This window comes from Numida meleagris, chromosome 4 (genome assembly GCF_002078875.1).
Source record: "Numida meleagris isolate 19003 breed g44 Domestic line chromosome 4, NumMel1.0, whole genome shotgun sequence".
Taxonomy (NCBI): domain Eukaryota; kingdom Metazoa; phylum Chordata; class Aves; order Galliformes; family Numididae; genus Numida; species Numida meleagris.
In genome coordinates, this window is record NC_034412.1 from 92,100,529 (window position 1) to 92,120,639 (window position 20,111).

Here is a 20,111-nt window from a genome sequence, read left to right on the forward strand (position 1 = left end):
CCGTTCACAGATGGTGAGATTACACCAACAGCCAGTAGAACAGCCACACTGCTTTTTTCCCCACAGGAACTCAGGATCATCACAACCAGTCCAAGTCCTGGCGAAAATCAAGATATCAAGACGGGATGGACCCAGAGAAATTATGTCTACCCAAGTGGAAGCCCTGGCCTCCATACTTGCATATAAAGTGGTTCCATCTCTGCTGTGTGCCTCCATTGAGGTTGGTGCCATCATTTTGACCTTATCCTGATGCAAACTCATGCTAACCCTTTTTGATGGAAGTAGCTCTTTCACACAGTTTTTAATAGTTTTTTTGTCCACAATGGTGACAACAACATTGGCAGCATCACTGTAATCCCAGGTGTGTGGGAACATGATCAAGTGTGCAGGAACACCACCAACACAACCACATCACCTCACCAGACTCAACAAGATCCCACTGGACTCACCTGGGCACCTGCTCAACTATCCATGACCAGGTTGACCCGTCAGTGCTTCTGTGACCAGGTAAAATTGTTATGGCATGCTGGAGCCAGCCCCCACATCTTCAGTTCAATGTCCCTGCTCATACTGGGGTATTTCCATGCTGAAATAGGATGGCAAGAAGGTGACATGGAGAGCTCTGACCGAGCAAAGCTGGTGAAATGCAAGCCAGGTTCCGTTCCTACTAGCAGAGTGGTGCCTGAATTAATAACTCCTGCTTTTCTGCAGAGCTTTGACTTAATAAATCTCTAGCACCATGAACTGTCTCCCAGACACATGCCCCTTCGCATGCCTTAGGGCAGACTCCAGCCTATGGAGCCTATCATTCCTCTGAGATGATATGGAGAGGTGAACAAAATTCCCATTGACTTGGATAATGTGGAAAAAGGGGGTTCAGCACTGCAAATCCAGGTTAGTGTCATCAAAGGAGCTGATGGGCTGTTGCAGACAGTGCCAGAAGGCAAGTTAACCCATCAGTGAAGAAAAAAGTTTTCAATCTAAACCGTTCCATGGATATAAATAGGCAGCTGTTGAAACAGAAGTCGTCACTTCAGCTTGTTCAAATACTGGCATGGAGAAACAAAGTCCCCATTGCATCTGTCCTTCACCAAGCTGCCCTCCGTGCCAAGGGTTGAAATGATGCACATCGGGGTGCCAGGATGGCCATGCCTAAATCAATCCCCTAACATGTTTGAATCAGCCCAATTCCCCCGTAAAGCCATATGCATCAACCCAAATCTCCCATAAACCTGCATGCAGAGGCTCACATTTAGCCACATAATACATCTGTGTCATTAACTCACAGCACACGAGTGCTGCCTGACAGATGCCAGCACTAACAATTTCCCTACAGGCTCAAAGTACTTCTATTACACATAGTGGGCCAAGACTAGCTCTTCCAAACTGGAAGGCGGAATGCAAGACTTCCTCATAGAGTCATAGAATCCTTAAGGTTGGAAAGGACAACTAAGATCATCTAGTCCAGCCCCAACCCTTCCCCCCTGTGCCCATTAAACCATGTCCCTCGGTGCCACATCTACCCTTTTCTTGAACACCTCCAATATCGATGGCTCCAGCACCTCCCTGGGCAGCCTGTTCCAATGCATCACCACTCTTTCAGAGAAGAAATTTTTCCTAATATCCAACCTGAGATTCTCATCTCTCTTCAGTGACCTGATAGCCCAACTCTGCTTGCTGCTGCTTTTGGAGGATTCTCTCCCTCTGTCTACAGCCTGGAGGACCATCTATGCCTCCTGGAGAATCTCCATAACCTCTACAGGTATGGAGAACCATCTCACACACGTAACTAGGAAACACACAATCTAAGCAAGGCAATGTGGATCCCTCCCAAATTGTCATATTTACTGCATATATGCGTATATGCACCCAAATCCACCTTGGCTTTTAGATGCAGTGTTTCACAGGCATTTCCCTGGGAGTTTCCCAGCTGCTGCCCTGCTCTGTGTCATAGTGGCACCAGTTACACTGCAGCTGTAAGATGTGTATGGCAATTATTAGTAATTGTATTCACTTACTCCACATAAAAATATCAGCACAGTTACATGAATGATTTGTGTAATGATATATTTGCTGTTATTAGGACCTAATATGTTATGCCTGTAATTACATACCATGCCCCATATAATAGGCCTGGAATTGCTGTGTAAATTTTGGGTAATTATAGAAAACTATGCTACAAACAGGTCCCGCTAGACCAAGTCGCGCATTCACTACCAGGAAATAACCATTATTAAAGGTTCTGCAATAGACAAACCAATATGAAAGCCAAAAACTATCTGAATATACAGCAGTAATGACGAGAAAGGAAAGATCATGGGAATATATTAGAGGGAGAAATAAACAACACAGGGGAGCAAGAGAATTATAGAATCATTAAGGTTGGAAAAGACCACTAAGATCATCTAGTTCAACCTTCAACTTGTCAGCCCCATGCCCACTAAACTGTGCCCCTCAGAGCCACAAGGATCAGCCCAGGTGGCTTGGGGGTGCTTCTCCTAACTGTTTTAGGCAGTATCAGAGGAATTTTTGAAGAAATACCATGTTTCGCCTCAGCTCCAAGCTCACTCAGATGCAGCTGCTCCAAGTGATGTGGAAGCAGTGTTCATCATTTATAAAACAAGCAAGTTATAACGCTGCATGTAGATTAAAAGTCTGCCAGAGGTCATTGCAGCTTACTGCATAGTCAGGCTTTTCTAAATCGCCTGGAAACACTGACATTGATTAAAATTTATCCCCTCCTTCCCAGATGCAAGAGCTTTTCCAGATTTCAATACACTTCTTTTTTGCAAAGCTGATCCTTCCCCTCCTTGCTGCAGTATCTGCACATCTTCTGTCGGAAATCGATAGCAATAGCACAGTCCCTCGTGGGCTTCTTGCAGTCATGAGCCATTCTCCCAAGGATGGGTCCGAATGGGAAGAAATGAGATCAGCCACTTTTATGGCTGGGTGAATAGTTATGGGCTTTGAGAGCTTTCTCATGGTTGTGAGCCTCAGAACAACTTCTGATTATATTAATTTCACTGCAGCCTTCCAGCTTCATCATCTACGCTGCCAACTACTATTAAGGTTCCATTAAAAGCCAATGAAACTCGGGGCTTTTTACAATACCCTAGACAGAATGATTTCCCTTTCTGGATACAGTAAAAATTTTCAGCCAAAAATACATCCTTTTGGTTAAAAAGAAAAAAAGATGGAGAGACAATTTCAAGCCGATCAAAATATTTCATAAAGTCTTGTCAGACTGTCTCAGCCAGAAAAAACAACCGAGAAAAGGCTAATTTTCAAAGCAAAACATTGATTTTTCCTTTCTGCCTATCATAATCACATTTGTTTCCACTTGCTTATGAAAAGCCCTCGATATCAGGCAATATTTCAGTTCGTGCAGGGCGAAGTGTTTTGTTCAGATCAAAACATTTTCTACAGCACTTTGTCACCGGTAGATGTTCAGTAATTGAATTTTCTTGTTATTAATTGTACCTTTTCCTTCAAGTAGGGTTCAATTAACATTCCTTTGCTTTAAGTGTAGCTAAGAGTAGCAAAAGAGAGAAGGGCAAAGCCCTCAGATAGAACCAGCTGAACCCAAGCAAATCGCGATTAAAACAAAATGTGTAATAAGAGGTGAGGGCTGGGGGGAAGGGTAAAATTTAACCTTGGTTACACATAGAATTAGTTTGCTCAATACACTGTCTAAAAGTTTTAACCCACAATATGTCAAAAACTAAAACCCATGGCTTTTCACATCAGTGTTGAAGCAAACAGGTCAAATATGGGAATATCCCTGTGTGTGCTTGGTTCTACTGAAGTACATGGTCCTTCTCATACTATCAGGTAAATTGTTTGCTGCCCTGGTGACACAGTGTCAGGACTGGATTTTGTGTAGTGATGGATCATGTAGCTTCAAATATTGGGAAATATGGGTAAAAGTAATTTTCTGTCTATATGAACATTTCCTCCCACTTGGTACTTCGCACTTACAGAGATGAGCAGGGCTTGCCCATCACATGTTCATTAGTGTATGTAAAACACAGCGTTAAATACAAGGGCTTTGCAACAGAGGAGAACTCATTGCTCTATCCCTTTCCATGACAGGCATTATGATAGTATATAACTCAAGAACTAGACCCTAAATCTCTCCTGGGTCTGCTGTGGGAATGAAAGCAAGGGAGTTTTTTTGGAAGAAGCCTGAGAGGGCTGAAAGTGAGACCAGCTGTAAGATCCATGGACAGGCAAGAGCCCCTGCTTGAAGAGCAGCACTGCAGGGTCCTGAGCAACCAGGGCTCACGTGGGGACAGGTGTGATGCACTAAGATCCCCACCTCATCAACAGGACATGTGTTGGAGCAACCACTGGGCTGACAAAGCATTGAGCGAGCGCTCCCTGCTAGAGTGATGCACAAAAATAGAATGGTAGAACCATTACGGTTGGAAAAGACCACTAAGATCATCTAGTCCAACTGTCAACTCAATCCCACCATGCCCACTAAAACCATGTCCACAAGTGCTATATCTCCACATTCACTGAACACTTCGGAGATGGTGACTTTCCTGGGCAGCCTGTTCCAATGCTTGGCCACTCTTTTCCAAAATAATTTTTTCCTAATATTTAGCTTGAACCTCCCCTGAGAAAGCCATAAGATAGACTTGAGAGAGAGCTAAAAGGAAATGGGGGGTAAATACCTTCATTTTGGAATCTTCTAACTTATCAATGCTCGATTTTGCAGCCTCAAAGTGGTTTATATAGAGACACCACCTACATGTTCCAGTACTGATCTGAGATTTACAAACTGCACATTTGCATAGGTACAATTCAAACTGATTGCCATGACCTCACATAAAATAATAATAATGAACTTCAATAATACTGCAGGAATTGGAGAAAAAAAAAAAAAAAAGGAAAGGGAAAGAGAAAGAGAAAGGAGAGGGGAAAAGCAGAAGGGGAAGGGGAATGGGAGGGGAAGGAAAGGCAGGGAAAATGCTCATTCTTAATAAAAACTTACATTGACTGTTGGGAAATTGATTCTTCTGCTAGGATTTGTTATAGGAGCCAAAAACATTGTTCTGAGTGTTTCTGGGGAGCATATGCTTGATATACTTGCAAGAAACTCTTCTACATCAAGTCTTTGTAATTGCATAGATATGGAAAATAAGGTAGAAATCATAAAGGTTTCCATTTCCTCTGGTAGCTAATCAGCCCAGGCTACATTTATGTACAAGCAGAGAGCTGTCTCCATCCCTGCATCCCCAGGATGCAGCTCTAGGTGCAGTGAGCTGACATTCCCCTAATGAATCAAGATATTTGCTCCAGAATTACAAGATGTGGGGCCAATATTTTCAAAAGTTGCCTTTAAAGCTCTGGCAGCAATTTAGTGTGGTCATGTTTCTGAGTGTGAAGTTCTTCATGTGTGAATGCTTGCACTCAGGATTTACTTGCTTGGACTGTGCTCACACCCATGAGGGGAGTGTGGCCATGAACCTTAAGTTTTCCATGTGCTATATGCTGGATGGGAGAAAATGGGTTTAAAAGGCTAGAAAACAGGTAAGGACTGATTTGCAGACCCAAGGTGGTGTTTGGGACCATAGAGCAAGAAGTGAATTAGGAGAAAGAAAAACTGAGGTGTTCAAAGCTGGATTGGATGGGGCCCTGCGCAGCCTGATCTACTGGGGGGCAACCAGTCTACAGCAGGGGGTTCAAACTGGATGGGCTTTAAGGTCCCTTCCAACCCAAGCCATTCTATGATTCTATGATCTTTACGTTTTCATGAAGCAAGCCCAGCAATTTTGCTACATTCCCTGCGGTCTTCCATTCCTTGCTAAGACAATGTAGAGCACGGTGCACAGCTCCCAGGGGTGGCCTCAGATCCAGCCACATCACAGCAGCATCCAAAATCCAAGGCTAGTTAGTCCTCATGGGAGGACAGTGGTGCTGCAGTGCTCAACAAGGCTGAATGGGGACCTGCTCCATGGGTGCACTGAGCCTGCAGACCTTGCCTGGGGACCCCTCACACTTCATCTGCTATCTGCTGTGCTGGAAAGGGGCACAGCTCAGCCTCTGTGTGATTTTAGCACTGTGTTTGCAGTTTTGAGTTATTAGTGACATGTCTCAAGTGCACAGAGCAGGACTGCATTGTACACACAGGGAGTACAAAACAGAAAAATGTCACAGAACTGCCCCAGCTTTCTTCCATCTCTACTTTTCTAGTTTTTAAAGAAGTATTATATTATATGCAGGAAAAAAAAACGATGTTGCAGCTTCTACAGACAAAAGTGCTTGCTTGGAAAGCATGAAATTAAAAGCTCTGAAGCGTGAATTTGCCCAGCTCCACACCGCGTGCACCTCGCCAGCCCCGCAAAGGGCTGGCAGTTTGCTAATTCCCTCCATGGCCTCATCCTGCAAACATGCAGCCCTGCGAGTGAGGCTTACTCATGGAAACGCTATGCCTGCATTCCGGCAGCGAGCGGCTCGAGAGGAACCTGCTCATGGGCACCCGGGGACACGGCTGGCACCGCCGAGCCGCCAGCCTGGCACCTTTCAGAGGGCTCCGGCAGAGCAGCGAGCTCAGCCCTGAGCTCCCATCCCACGTGCTCTGAAGGACACCCTCTGGCCATTCCTTTAGGCCACACTCAGATGTTTTCAGACAACACAGACACAGAATCATAGAGTCATAGAATCACAGAATCATTAAGGTTGGAAAAGACCACTAAGATCATCTAGTCCAACCATCAACCCATCACCACCATGCCCACTAAACATGCTCTTGAAAGTAAATGGTTTCAAGCAGCTCTCAGCAAATTGCTGAGACACATGCAGGAGTTCTGCTGAAGCCAGCTCTCCTCTTTGATCATCTGTGCGTTAACAGAGCATATCCCGTGCTGTCTTACACTTTGGAAAACCAGGACACTGCATGTTCCTAAAGCCCCTCCAACAGCCTTCAGGTTCTCAAGTTTAAGAGAGGGACAGAAAATTGTCTCCTGCTAACCATAGCAGTGCCTTGTAAGCTTGCAAGGCTGCAAAATGGTTCATCTGGAGCATGAGTCTTATGAGGAGCTGCTGAGGGAGCTAGGATTGTTCAGTCTGGAGAAGAGGAGGCTCAGGGGAGACATTATCCCTTTCTACAGCTCCCTGAAAGGAGGCGGTAACGATGTGGAAGTTGGCCTTTTCTCCCAGATAACAGCAACAGGATGAGAGAGAATGGACTTAAGTTGCACCAGGGGAGGTTCAGGTTGGATTCTAGGAAAAATTTCCTCCCAGAAAGAGTGGTGATGCATTGGAACAGGCTGCCTAGGGAGGTGGTGGAGTCATTGTCCCTGGAGGTGTTCAAGAACCGTGTACATGTGGCACTGGGATGGGTTAATGGTTGGACTAGATGATCTTAGAGGTCTTTTCCAACCTTAAGAATTCTACAGTTCTATGATCTGCTTCTCAGCTTCATGTGCCAGACGCTATGGGGCAAGCTTGTCTGAGTCACAGACCACACATTCTGGGACCACATGGGATCTTAGAAGCTGCATCACCTCTCAAGGCACCCAGCTCAGGTGATCCCCATGAGATGCTGTAATCATGTGTTGTGCCTCACAACCCTCCATCCCTGCCTACGTCCCACAGAGCAGCCTCCCCTCTGCTGCTGGGTGGCTCTGTGTGTGTCACATCATATTCTGGAAGAGAAGAAAATGCAGGACGTGCTCTTCTCTTAGAGATGGGGCAACAAAAGTTGTTTGCTTGCTTTCAGCCCTAATGGGCTTTGAAAGTTTTGTCCCTCCTGCAGACAAATCCTGCTGGGACTGAGGTTTGTCTCCATCACGGCAGAGCCGCCCAAGACATCAGAAAACCCCCAAGGACCACAATGCTTTTGTAAATCTTTGGGAAGCGCCTGCTGTGACCCCCCCATGTAGCCCCAGCCACATCGGTAATGCAGTGCCTGCATGCACCTAATGCATTCCAGGCTCCTTTGGTTTGACTGATGCATGTTTTGACATCTCAGAGAAAACATTTTGCAAGATGCACAGTCAAAGGCTCTTTCAAGATGAGATGGCCATGGAAAGCTGCACGAGCGCTCCAAGGCTCAATGTCTCTCTCTGCCAGCTGTTCTAATGAAAGCTCCCTGTGCAGACCAGAGGACAGAGCAGGGAATGATACATTCCTTTAAATAGCATCCTAGCTGGCTTAGGGAGCCCAGGAATGTTTTAACTCACTTATAATTATCCTGCGGTTCAACCCACTTTTCTGCTCTGGGCACCAAGAGATGGGAAACCTTTAACATGACATTAGCTCATACACAACCATCCAGAGAGCACTTGTGTTTGTGTCCTTCCCAAGCAATATTGCACACCACACAGGGCCTACTCTGTAACGTGCTGCTCAGGACTTAATTACTTGAGGCAATTGGCACTGAGGTCAGCAGAGGAGGTTTTGTTCAAGCAAGGCCTGATCTCAATGCAGTCATGGCTTCCATAACACACAGTGCTGGCCAGAAAATTCTCACGAGCATCTTCCATGTGACGTTTTTCCAGAGGCAAAGCCAGCTTCTGAGGGCCATGCTTGTCCTGTCTGTCCTTCAGCCCCATGCAACTGTCTGTGAACCAGCTAAGGGAAAGACTCAAAAACTTGGAACCAAGGTGGGGGAACTGAAATAACTGAAATTTTAAACTTGCTCGGAGCCCATGTGCAGCATGACTCACAAGGAATTGTTTTGGCGTGGCAGCAGGACAGCAAACTGGCAGGAAAAGGTTTGCAGCTCAGGAGCATTGGGAATCATAGAATGGCTAATGTTGGAAGGGACCTTAAAGGCCACCCAGACCCAACCCCTTGCTGTGGGCTGGTTGCCACCCACCAGAACAGGCTGCCCAGGGCTCCATCCAACCCGGCCTTGAATGCCCCCAAGGATGGGGCATATCCTTAAAGCAATGTCACTCCAGGAGGAACTTGAATATGGGGCTTTCCCTGCAATGCTTGGAAGGAGCAGCACGAGGGCAATGGTGAGAGTTTCAGGGTTTCTGTACAGGAAGAGTTACTTCAAATAATTCCCGGTCTCTCACCCCATAGGAGATTTTGAATGAGAACTTTAGATTCACTGGCAACAAGACTCCGGCTTCAATTTAAAAATTAAAATTAAAAATTGTTTGGGGGAAAAATATCAAAATATCCTCTTCATTTGTGAGCCAAATGGTGTCAACCAGCAGTAAAATAAGCGTCCCATGTTTTCCATTTTAGGAATTATCCCTAATTTTTTTCTGGCATCATTTTTCCTGACAAAGGAAGCATGTTTTCCCTTCTGCACCTCTACAGAGGACATTTTAAATAACACATATTGGCATAGCTCTATTTGTTTCCTCTGAGTTTTAACCAAAATATTTCAGCTCTTCTGGTGACGGTGAGGACAGGTGGCATTTCTCCACTTTCCAAACTGGAATTGCAGCAGCCACAACTTTCTGCTTTGTAAAGCAGTCCTTCTGTTGCTTTTCAATAGAGCGAGCATCGTGTTGGGTCACCAGCAGAGCACAATGGGGACATGGGCACGCTGACAGCACATTGCCTCTGGGTCCTCCAGCGTCCTGCAGCACTACAGAAAGCTGTGTCCTGCACACACTACCATGAAGGCAGTGTCAGCACCACGCATGGACCTCACTTATGGATGGCTGCAGTGACAGCAGTGGGCACATCTGATTTTGACTTTCTGTTCTGGACGTGCCTGTGTCAAAGTTCATATCCGGAGTAACTCTGTGCTTGAGAATAAGTCATGCTGAGGGCTTGATGAAGGCTCTTGGAGAGATGCAAACGAGCTAGATTAGGTACCAAACGTTATGACCATTCCTGCCTCATTCCCACAAATTACAGAGAGATCACAACTACGCAGCTCCAAGCCTTGCACAGAAAGCTTCCATTCATCCCAATTCTTCCAGATCTTTCCTTGCCTTCCACATGAGGTTGGATATTTGTTAGGAGGAATTTCTTCCCAGAAGGAATGGTCAGGCATTGGAACAGGCTGCCCAGGCTGAGGTGGTGGAATCACTGTCCCCGGAGATGTTCAAGAAGCATGGAGATGTGGCACTGAAGAACATGGTTTAGTGGGCATGATGGGGATGGGTTGATGGTTGGACAAGATGATCCTAGCAGTCTTTCCAACCTTAAGGATTCTATGTTTCTATGATTCTATAACTCTTACCCATTTATTTCTCCTGCCATCTCACCATTACCAATGGGGTGGATCAATCTTCTTTGTCTTGCTATAACCAGGAAAAGGAGCTTGTTATCATAGAAAGATTTGCTTGTCCCAGCAAAGCCTGAAATAAATAGTCATTTCTTTTCTGGGAGGGAATCATGCCAAGCCAATGCACAGACACATTTTTTTAGTTTGGGTATCACTTCATGGCACTGCATACAGACCCATATCAGCCAGCCCCCAAGCCATAGATGACCTCAAACAGCCAGTGATAGCCCTGTTTTAATGCATATAACAGAAAAAGCACTGCAGGAACACATGCAATGTATTCCCTGCATGTCAGTTTATCATGGAAAGCAGTGATTTTTGGACACATCTTCCATGGAGAGCCCGTCACAGAGTACCTGACCTGAGGTCAGAGCTGTAGGGCATTCCTCAGTACCATTTCCATTACCAAATCACTCTCAGAAATACCTCAAATTACAAATCTACTTGGTAGATTTCACACCCAACCCATAGACCTTTCCACCCATCTACCGCTCTTGCCCTCAACCCCTGCAATGTCCCAAGCAACTTATTCAACATGGGAATACCAGGGAAGCAGGAGGGGAGAGAAGGAGCAACGTGTGGTGATCCTGTCACTCTGGACCTAACCCCAGATGATGTCTATACCTGCAGAGGTCCCAGCTGGGGACCCCACCAGGCTATGTTACCCCCAGCTGCTCAGCCGTGGCAGCTTGCAGCCCAGCAAATTAAGTATTCAGCAACCACTAAGCTCACAAATAGACAGTAGGCGCCAGAATCCTCAGCTGGGGCTCCTTGGACTACACTGGCTTTACGCTGATCTAAGCCAGCTGAGGATCTGCACCACCGGGCCAAGTCCCGCTGGCCTACCTCAAGCTGATGGCTAGTTGATGTGACTGATGACTAAGATTTCCACTTAGCCTAACTCAAAGCATGAGCAGTGCCTATGTATTGCTACCATTGTTGATTCCAGCCTTTTGTCTCGGGATGTAACCGATAGGCCTAATAACAGAAATCATACTGCATGCATTCATTCACCCTCTTCGCAAGCAGCATGTTATTGAGCTCAGTGGTGAAAAGGCATGCACAAACACAATGGGGCTGGGATTAAGCCCAGCTGCATTACCAAAGTAAATACTTTTGCTGCTGACAGTTTGTCTGTAGGGATTTGGAGAAAAGTTTTGTGCATCTACTTAGGCAACATATGGTTTTATTTTCCTTGTTAACAAAAACAGTAGTGGTCAAAAGTCAACACCCTCTGATGACTGCTCAGTGGCCAATGTGGAATGGACTTGGTGGTCCAGTTCCTTACATGCCCACATTAAAATGATTCTTTTCCTGCATTCTTCTCTCACTTGGCACTGGGGTTTATAGTCCCCACAAGGAAGCAGAGGGGTTTTGAGGTTAATCTCATCTGTCCTCCTTTCTGACTGAAAACCATCGGGGGTGCGGTTTGGGTTAAGATACTTTGCTAGCTTCTTTAATTCCCCCTGTGATGAAAGCCCCTCCAAAATCTGTTTCCCTGAAGCTTGAAGAGAATCAGAATTAATCCTCATTAGCCAACGACGGAGACATGCCAGCTAGTCAGACTTATAAAGCAAACACAGCACTGATGAGAGTGAGTATCATGCCAAGAGCACAAATGGTCTGAATTTAGCCCTTCATCCCCAGCTGAACACGTATGGTTCTCCAAAGGTCTCTGCAGTACTCAACCAACAGCTGGTCACCTTCGCATCTGAAACAAAGAAGAAAATCCACAAAGACCTGGCTGTATATGTGGCGATGACTTCAGTGGGGCAGCAGAGGGCAAAAAGTTGGCTGAGCTTCCAGTGGCATTCATCTCCCATAGCTCCAATGAAGTTATTGGCACATACTGGCACTCAGCATCACTGGGAAGGAAAAAAAAAGAATTGCTATCAAACCTCCCACAGCTGATTCGCTTCAAAGATTTTAAAGCTCTAAAGGTGTAAACAGGTCTTGTCTACGCTGAGGTAATGAGAGTTACATACAGCAACTAGAGCTCAACTGCTAACGCTCAGCATCTGCAGGGTCAGTGAGCTTGAGCGCTGCGAAGGAGTGTTAACTAGACCCAACGCATGAAGTAATTGTTTTTAAGGGAGAGCATCCAAACTGGAACACAGCAGTGCAGAACATGTACACTAAGACAGGTGTAATCCCAGGCACAGTGGGTGGGAAGGAAGGCTGGAAAATCACAATTAAGAAGCCAAGAGGTGTTGTGTAATCCCAATGCCCTTGCCAACACAAAGGTAGCTTTACTGAGGGACAGATTCTGTGCAATGCCCAGCTATCCCACAACGTGTTTACCATCCTCAGGATGCTGTCGACATCTCTGGAAGCTGAAGGTCCGAATTATTTTACAGGGGATGCTCAAACCTGCCCAGAAATGGCCCACAACAGGCAGGCAGCCAGCGCTGGAGGAGCTCAGCCAGAAAAAAGATGCTGTAGCTCAGGATGACACACAAAGGGAGCTCACAAACAGCCCATCCTAATCCCACGCTCATGCTCACCATCCATGAGGAGAAGGGTAAAGTCAGAAATTGTTTCTGTTCCTATGAGAGAATATTGGTGACAACAAAACTTATCGTAAAGCCTTTTTTTTTTTCTGCAGAAGTTTGGAGGTTTTCATTGAAAAAGCAAAAACTGAAAAATGTTTGGTTTCTGGCAATCAAAAACTGGAAACTTTTTGGCCACAAACCAAAACGATTTGGGGTTTCTGGTTTTTGGTTTTGTTTTGGGATTTTGCCAAACTCCTTAGCTTTCCATTGCCAAAAACTGCACATTTTTCAAGCCTTTTCTTTCTCAATGAAAGCCCCAAAATTGTTGTTGAAATTGGACATTTCCCACAGAAAATTTCTGATATAAGGAAAAAAAAGGCATTTTCGGCAGAAAGAATGTTTTGACTGAACAATTTCATCCAGCTCTGTAAGCACATCCCTTGGAGAAATCATCACACCCACACTTTTATCTTTTCTCCCCAGATGGCTTTTCTCACCCATAGGACCCCATGGCCAACATTCATGGCCCTCCTGGGGACAGATAGGTCTCAGGTGGTTGTGGCTTCTGTTTTTCCTATGAAGTACCAGTAGCAGCTATCTCTGTGGATATTAGGCTACACAGCAAGAGATAAAAAATATCCGGAGTCTAGATTCAGCAGATCTTGTTTGGACCACACAGCCCACATTTAATGCTGTGGTTCTGGGAGATTAAAGTGTTATCCAAAATACCCAAACATCATTTGCCCACAGTTTCATTCGAGCTGCTGGCCCTGAGTCTCAAATATGCCCCACAAAGCCTGTGGCTGATACTGACTGTACTAATATTCAATATTTTCTTGTAAAATGTGAATATTGCATGTAAATAAAGAAGAAAAAAAAATAACTACAACAGAGTTCTGACGCAAACACCATACTAGCAACTAAAAATGAAATGAACGACTTTCAGACTTCTCTACCCCAAGCACCAAATACAGAGATGGAGCCAACACTGGGATGGTGCTTGCACCTCGTTCCCAGGGATAACGTTGACCCAAAGCTGAAACCAGAAACCGCATGAATGTGAGGGAAATTTGGTCTGGAGTCTGAGTGCCAGAACGTGGACTACGTTTTTATGAGGCGGATCCAAACTACAATAACAAATCTCAGCTTCCTGAAGCTCTGGGCATATGTGAATTTGGACCAGGTTTTGAATTTCCCTTCTCCAACCAATCCTCCACTAAAATGGCAATTCTTTGACCAGTTAAAACTAAGATATCTTGGAGTCTTTATAACAAAGTGGAGCCATCTTACAGCTGTTTTATTTTCTTTCCTGGAAATATCCTCTTTTCTTTCTTTCAAGGTCTGTCGGGATGTTTTCTTTGGTTGGGACACTGATCTAGGTATTCTCTGTCCCTGAGTGAGCCAGGATTACTATGGAGAAGGTCAGAAAAACCAAGACCAACAAGGAGAGGACAACCATGCACATCAATAGCAAGTGAGAGCATGCTAGGAGGAAAAGGAAAGGGGAGGAGCCTTAATTCTAGGGAAAAAATGGAGCTGCCACACAGCTGGCATTGTGACCTGGTGGACATTGGGCAATGCTGGCCTGGTGGACATTGGGCAAGGCATTTGGAGGGATCAGAGAAGGTGAGAACTGCCAGCAGGAAGAGGTAGATTCAGGCAGGTTGGAACAGGGGAGGAATAAAGAACTGGTGGGGTTTTCATGCTGCAAAAAGTGCAAAAATGCGTGGGTCTTTCCTTCAAGAGAAGAGGCAATGCATGAGCAGAGGGACAAATGTGGAAAGGGTGGTGGTGTTGGATAGCCACAGGCTGCAGGTGTTCAGGATAGCTAGATATTAGGAAAATCTTATTCTCTGAAAGAGTCGTCAACCATTGGAACAGGCTGCCCAGGGAGGTGGTGGCATCACAGTCTCTGGAGGTGTTCAAGAAACATGGAGGTATGGCACTGAGGGACATGGTTAGTGGGCATGGGCTGGTGGTTGGACTAGGTGATCTCAGAGGTCTTTTCCAATCTTACTGATTTTATCATTCTATGAGGAAGACAGCGCCTGTCAGGGGTTGGGAACAGACTAGGGACAAGAGGAGGGTCTAAAGGACCAATGAGCTTTCATAAGGCAGCTTAGGAGAAGGATTAAGAGGGCTGGATGGTCAGCGAGGAAGAGCAGCAGGTGAGATTTTTCTTTTTAGGACAGGCATTTGGACCTCACACTATTTATCTTTTCTCAGTAAAACTTATTGAAGCCTTGCCAAGGTGAGATGCAGCCTGGCAGCTGAGGTGTGGTTCACAGTGCTGTGCTCAAAGCTCAAGTTAAAGAAGGGGCAACACATTAGTTTAAATCTCTGCAAAAATCTCCCAAGGGAAGTAAGCTGAAAACACAGGCACTGCCATTCGCTGCAGTGCTAAGTTGTACAGCTGAACTCTTCACATCTAGAAACAAGAGAAAATGCCAGCACAAAATAGTCTTAGAGGCAGAGCAGTAAGTATGGAAAGCAAGCTGGGGCTGCTCGTGACAAAAGCCCCATCAGCAGAGAGGTGGGTGAATTGCCAGGCAGTGCTGGGAGAGGAGGAGAAATTCATATAGCTTTAATCTACATTTGAACTGCAGTGCCCTTATGATAAACCATGCCCCAGGAGCAGGCATTTAGATTGTCTTTACAAACTCTAGAAGGGAAACTGAGGTAGGGCTTAGGTTTGACAGCCAGCTGCATAAATTCCCTTCATAGATTTTTACTGGGACTGTTTTCATCCATCTTGTACTCACATAGTTAAGAGGATCTAGGAAGCAGCAATTCCTCTGCTTTCCAAAGCAGTTACTCAGGAAAGGACTAATTAAGTGGTGGTGTTATTACAGCAGGTCCTCGAGTCTCCGAACACAACCAGTGGCGATTAGCCAGGCGTCAGCTACTGGGCGGGATTTCCCACTGCCCAGCTGTGTAATTATCATGGCAGCTAAGCCAAAATCATTTGACAAAGAAAACCAGCTGCAGGCTGTGGGTCTGGGAGATGATAGCACACATCCAGCGGAGAGAGAAACAATAACATCTTCCTCTCTGTATTTTTCCAAAAGATCAATTAGGACAAGCACGTCACATTCCTGCAGAGATCAGATAGAAATATTGATTTCTGGGGAGCACATGGAATAAGAATCAGGGGAAGAATAAGGCTTACTGCAGTTTTAGTGGATAATTGAATATTCACTGCCATCTTCCATGCATCACAGCCCAGAGGTGGCAGGTGGGGTCTGCTAAGAAGGGAAGATGGATGCTCTGCTGTGCTGCCTTTAAGACTGGACCCTGTGCTGCAGCATCCTTCCTGCAGAGAGGGTCTGGGGTTGTCTTTAACACCCCCAACAAAGCAATTAGCTGGAGCGCGAACAATGGAAAAGTTTGAGTTCGTTCCCTGAAAGCAGATTTCTGCTGTCTATTCTATTGTGTAACCTCCTGCCTCAGTTCCGTCATGTACAAAAGGATGGTGGCTGTGTTCGCTGCCTCATCAGTTGTCTCAGATCATCCTACGATTGCTTCCAGCAAACTGGGCAGAGCCTGGCTCACAGTTCAGCAGCTTTCTTCTGCTTCTGAGCCAACAGATGCTCTTTCAGGAGATATCTTACCTGTTGATGGTCACAAGGCTCTTTGAGTACACACAAAATGGTTATTTGCATTCTGCCAGAAGGGATGGGTGGGACACAGGAAGGAGCAGGAAGACAAACAGAAGAGAGAGATAAACTAGGCTGCCAGCACCTGTGGTAGAGGAACTGGGATTATCTAGTAGTGTAGCAAGAAAAATTCAGGTTAAGGGAAAGGGGAGAGACTTCATGGGGTGGTCACAACCAAGTAGTATACCAGCATCAGCACAGTGTCATCTCCAACCTCGTTCACCACCAGGTCGAGCTGACCTGTGCAGTTGTCTTGAATGCATATATCCCAGCACATCATAGCATGAAACAGATCCATAAGCTGCATATCCAGCATTTGGGAATGGCCAGAACTGCAGATGGGACTCACCTAGACCTCCTGGCACAAAGGATGGTGTGAGAGGCTTGGCAAAGGACAAGGAGGAAAGATAGCATTTTCCAACATAGTAATAAAAGTACTTATTTCCATCTCTATGTAGTTGTTTCTGTCCAATTTCATACCATAGAATCCTTAAGGCTGGAACAGAACTCTAAGATTATCTGGTCCAACCATCAATCCATCCCCACCTTGCCCACTAAACCATGTGCATCAGTGCCACATCTTCACATCCCTTGAACACCTCCAGGGACGGTGACACCACCACTTTCCTGTGCAGCCTGTTCCAGTGCCTTAATTATCAGCCAACATTATCTCTTTGCTCACATCCAAATTTATTTAAAGCAATCTTCTCCTTTGCTACAAACAAGCTGTTTGCCTGATGGAGCTTTCAAGCAGAGAGATAGACCTCACCGCATGAGGAAGTCATCGCTTCCATGAAGGTCTCAGCCTCTAACTACATCCTCGAATATGCCAACCATTAGTAAATGCCTTCCCAGGGGGCTCTTCAACCTACAAATCCATTTGCACTTAAATTGCCCAACACACAGCACTTGGCCTAGATGAATAACGAAGTGCGTGACCTTCCAGTGATCAAGCATTGCTAATATCTCAACAATTTCAAACATTTAATAACTTAATTTAATGCAGTGAGAATGATTTGACTGAATGTGCAATATCTGTAGCAGTTAATTAACCACAGTAGCCCAGAGAGGTCTTGGACTTCATACAACCTTTCAATATAATTACAAATTTTTTAACAGCAAAATGAATTTAAATCCAGCCTGACACTGCAATCTATCTTCATCTCCATATATGAGGTAGCACACACAGAATTAACATTTGAACAAAAGCCATGGGCAATGAAGAGAGACAAGGAGGATTAGCAGATGTGCTGAATGAATTACTATCAGCACCACGGAAGGGGAGGATTGGATGAGAGCACTGTGTTGCACAGGTTGGATGTACAACATAGCTACTCACTTTTCTGGCATTGCATGTAAGATATGAGTTTAGGCTTTGCATGTAATGCGAGTTTATGCTTTATGGCAAGGACAGCAATGAGCCTTCTAGGTTTATCAGCATCTCCACACTCGAAGGACCCAGTTGTGACCAACTCATCCTTCTCCAGCACAGGCAGCATCCAGCACTCCAGGAGGCAAAGAAAACGTCCCTGCTTTCACCTCTCAGCACAATGTGTCCATACATGACAACCTCCTATTCTGAGACAGGTGTAATGCCATAACATGACAGAAAGTACAGCAATATTAGCAGAGCAGCACAATCCTGGGCTGCAGCAAATGAGAACAAGTCCAAATGCAGCAGCTGTAAATGCATAAACAAAGGAAGAAAAACTGCTTGCCTTTGGAAGGCCTCCAGTAAGCAGGGATCTCTAGTGAGATACCCTCACCTCCACTGCCAACCCTTAAATGAGGTTTGGGAAGGGGTGGATCCTGGCTCCACCGCTTCTGGTCACTGAGGTGCACTGCATGCACCTGAGCTCTCCCCTGAATTGGCCCTGCCTTCCCACCAGGTGCTCAAACACTGTTTCAAGCCATGACTTAGCATTTCCACTACGGTAGGCAAGAAAATGCTGTTCTTGTATTCAACCTGCTGTGTGCTATGGAACCTTCTTCCCTCCTGGTGAGTCATCCCAGAAGCCTTTCCTGGAACTTCTCTCCCATCTCACTAAGCATAGGTTATGTCCTGCAGCTTACAGGGGCATGAGCATTTGGGTATGGAGTCTGTGGGGTCAGGAAGTTTGACCACACTTGCTATACCCATGGTAGGAATTAAGACGGACTTTCAGATAATAGGTGGGACTTATGCCTTCTAATGCAGTATTTCATAGAATCATAGGATCATTAAGGTTGGAAAGACCAATAAGAACATCTAGTCCAACAGTCAACCCATGCCTGTGTCCACTCTAGACCATGTCATTCAGTGCAACATCAACTCTTTTCTTGAAAACCTCCAGGAACAGTGACTCCACCACCTCCATGGGCAGCCTATTCTAATACCTCATCACACTGAAAAGAAATTTTTCCTAATATCCAACCTGAACCTCCCCTGAAGTAGTTTAGGGCAGTTGGAGGTATCTGCACCTCTGCTGGCTGTAAAACACATCAGATGTGTGATTCAGGGAGGGAATAGGTTTGGGTCTATCCCATGGGCAGAACATCTCTGTGCACAAAACCGTTGTTGGTATTAATGAATATGACCTGGAGTCACTTACCTGCCATTCAGTAATATCTGGCCTCAAAAACTAAAAAATTATGAGACACTTTCACAACCACCTCTGAAGTAATAAGAACAACAAGGGAAAAATATATTTGGAGTTCTCATTTGCCTTCTTGGTTTGAGCCGCCTGCATTCAGAGCCATGAAGACAAGAAGCAGATTTTAAGTGAAAGGTGAGATTTCTCTTCCAGCAAGTAACTGCCTGCCTACAGCTGCCTGCCCGAAGCATTTTAAGCCTCTCTGGAGCCTGTGCTAGTGTAAAGCCAGCGTGGTTAATTTCTGTGGAAGTGCTCCCAATTCACACTGGTGGAAATAAGAACAGGATTAGGCTGACAGTAAAACAGATAAAAACACAATGAGAATAAATTACAGACGTCCTGTGATCATAATAGTAAGTAGTATTAGTGGCTATTAGGAGCTCTGAATAAAGATAGGGCACAAACGAGCTATTTGTTTTTGCTGTTAAGAACCTTAAAGATTCCTACTTAGCTTGCATCTAACAAAGACTTTTTTTTCTCCAACAGTTTGTGAAACATTTCTATAAATCTGTCTCATGTAGTGCTTTAATTGCTGAGTTCAAACCAAGCTGACTCTGCCAAATGTGATAGCATCAGCTGGTGGCGTCATTTGTCATTGTTACAAGCAAATAAACCAGTGAGTTAATCAAAGGGGTTGAAAAATGAGGTGGCTTCATTTTCTGGAGTTCTGAATCCAGTTCCTTCTCCTTTCTTCTCACCAGTCTGCACCAAAATGCCAAGAGAACCAGCTGGCCAAAAGGCACTCATTCAAAAATCCTTTGTAGACAACACATAGCCACATTCTCAGTTGATAAAATCAAGGACAAATGGGCAGAGACAATAGTAAGCAGAAGGCAAAGAGGAAAAAACACTTTCTGGATGGTGCAGCAAAAGCAGATAAGCTGATATGCAGTCACTGTAAGACTGCACATCAGCCCAAGGTCTTCCCAGCCCTCCTTACCAAACTGACACAGGGTCTCTGTTGAAAACCAGAGTGAGGAAGCCTATTGTTTCGAATGCCCCTCAAACTGCTGCATAAAATAAGCAGGGATCAAAATCTGAATGAGTCCGAGTGTTTGGGAACCACGTTTGTCAGCAATGTGTTGCCTGGAAGCTCAGCTTTGGGCTTCTGCTAATCCTGCGC

The 20,111-nt window shown here is 45.3% G+C and overlaps 1 long non-coding RNA gene across 1 annotated transcript in view; it reads right to left on the reverse strand.

The window, feature by feature from the left end:
* The window catches only part of LOC110398712, a 10,197-nt gene extending 2,969 nt beyond the window's left edge, over positions 1-7,228 (reverse strand). Inside the window, exon 1 of the long non-coding RNA XR_002438569.1 lies at positions 450-7,228. This is a non-coding gene — a long non-coding RNA (uncharacterized LOC110398712). The remainder of the gene's footprint in view (positions 1-449) is intronic.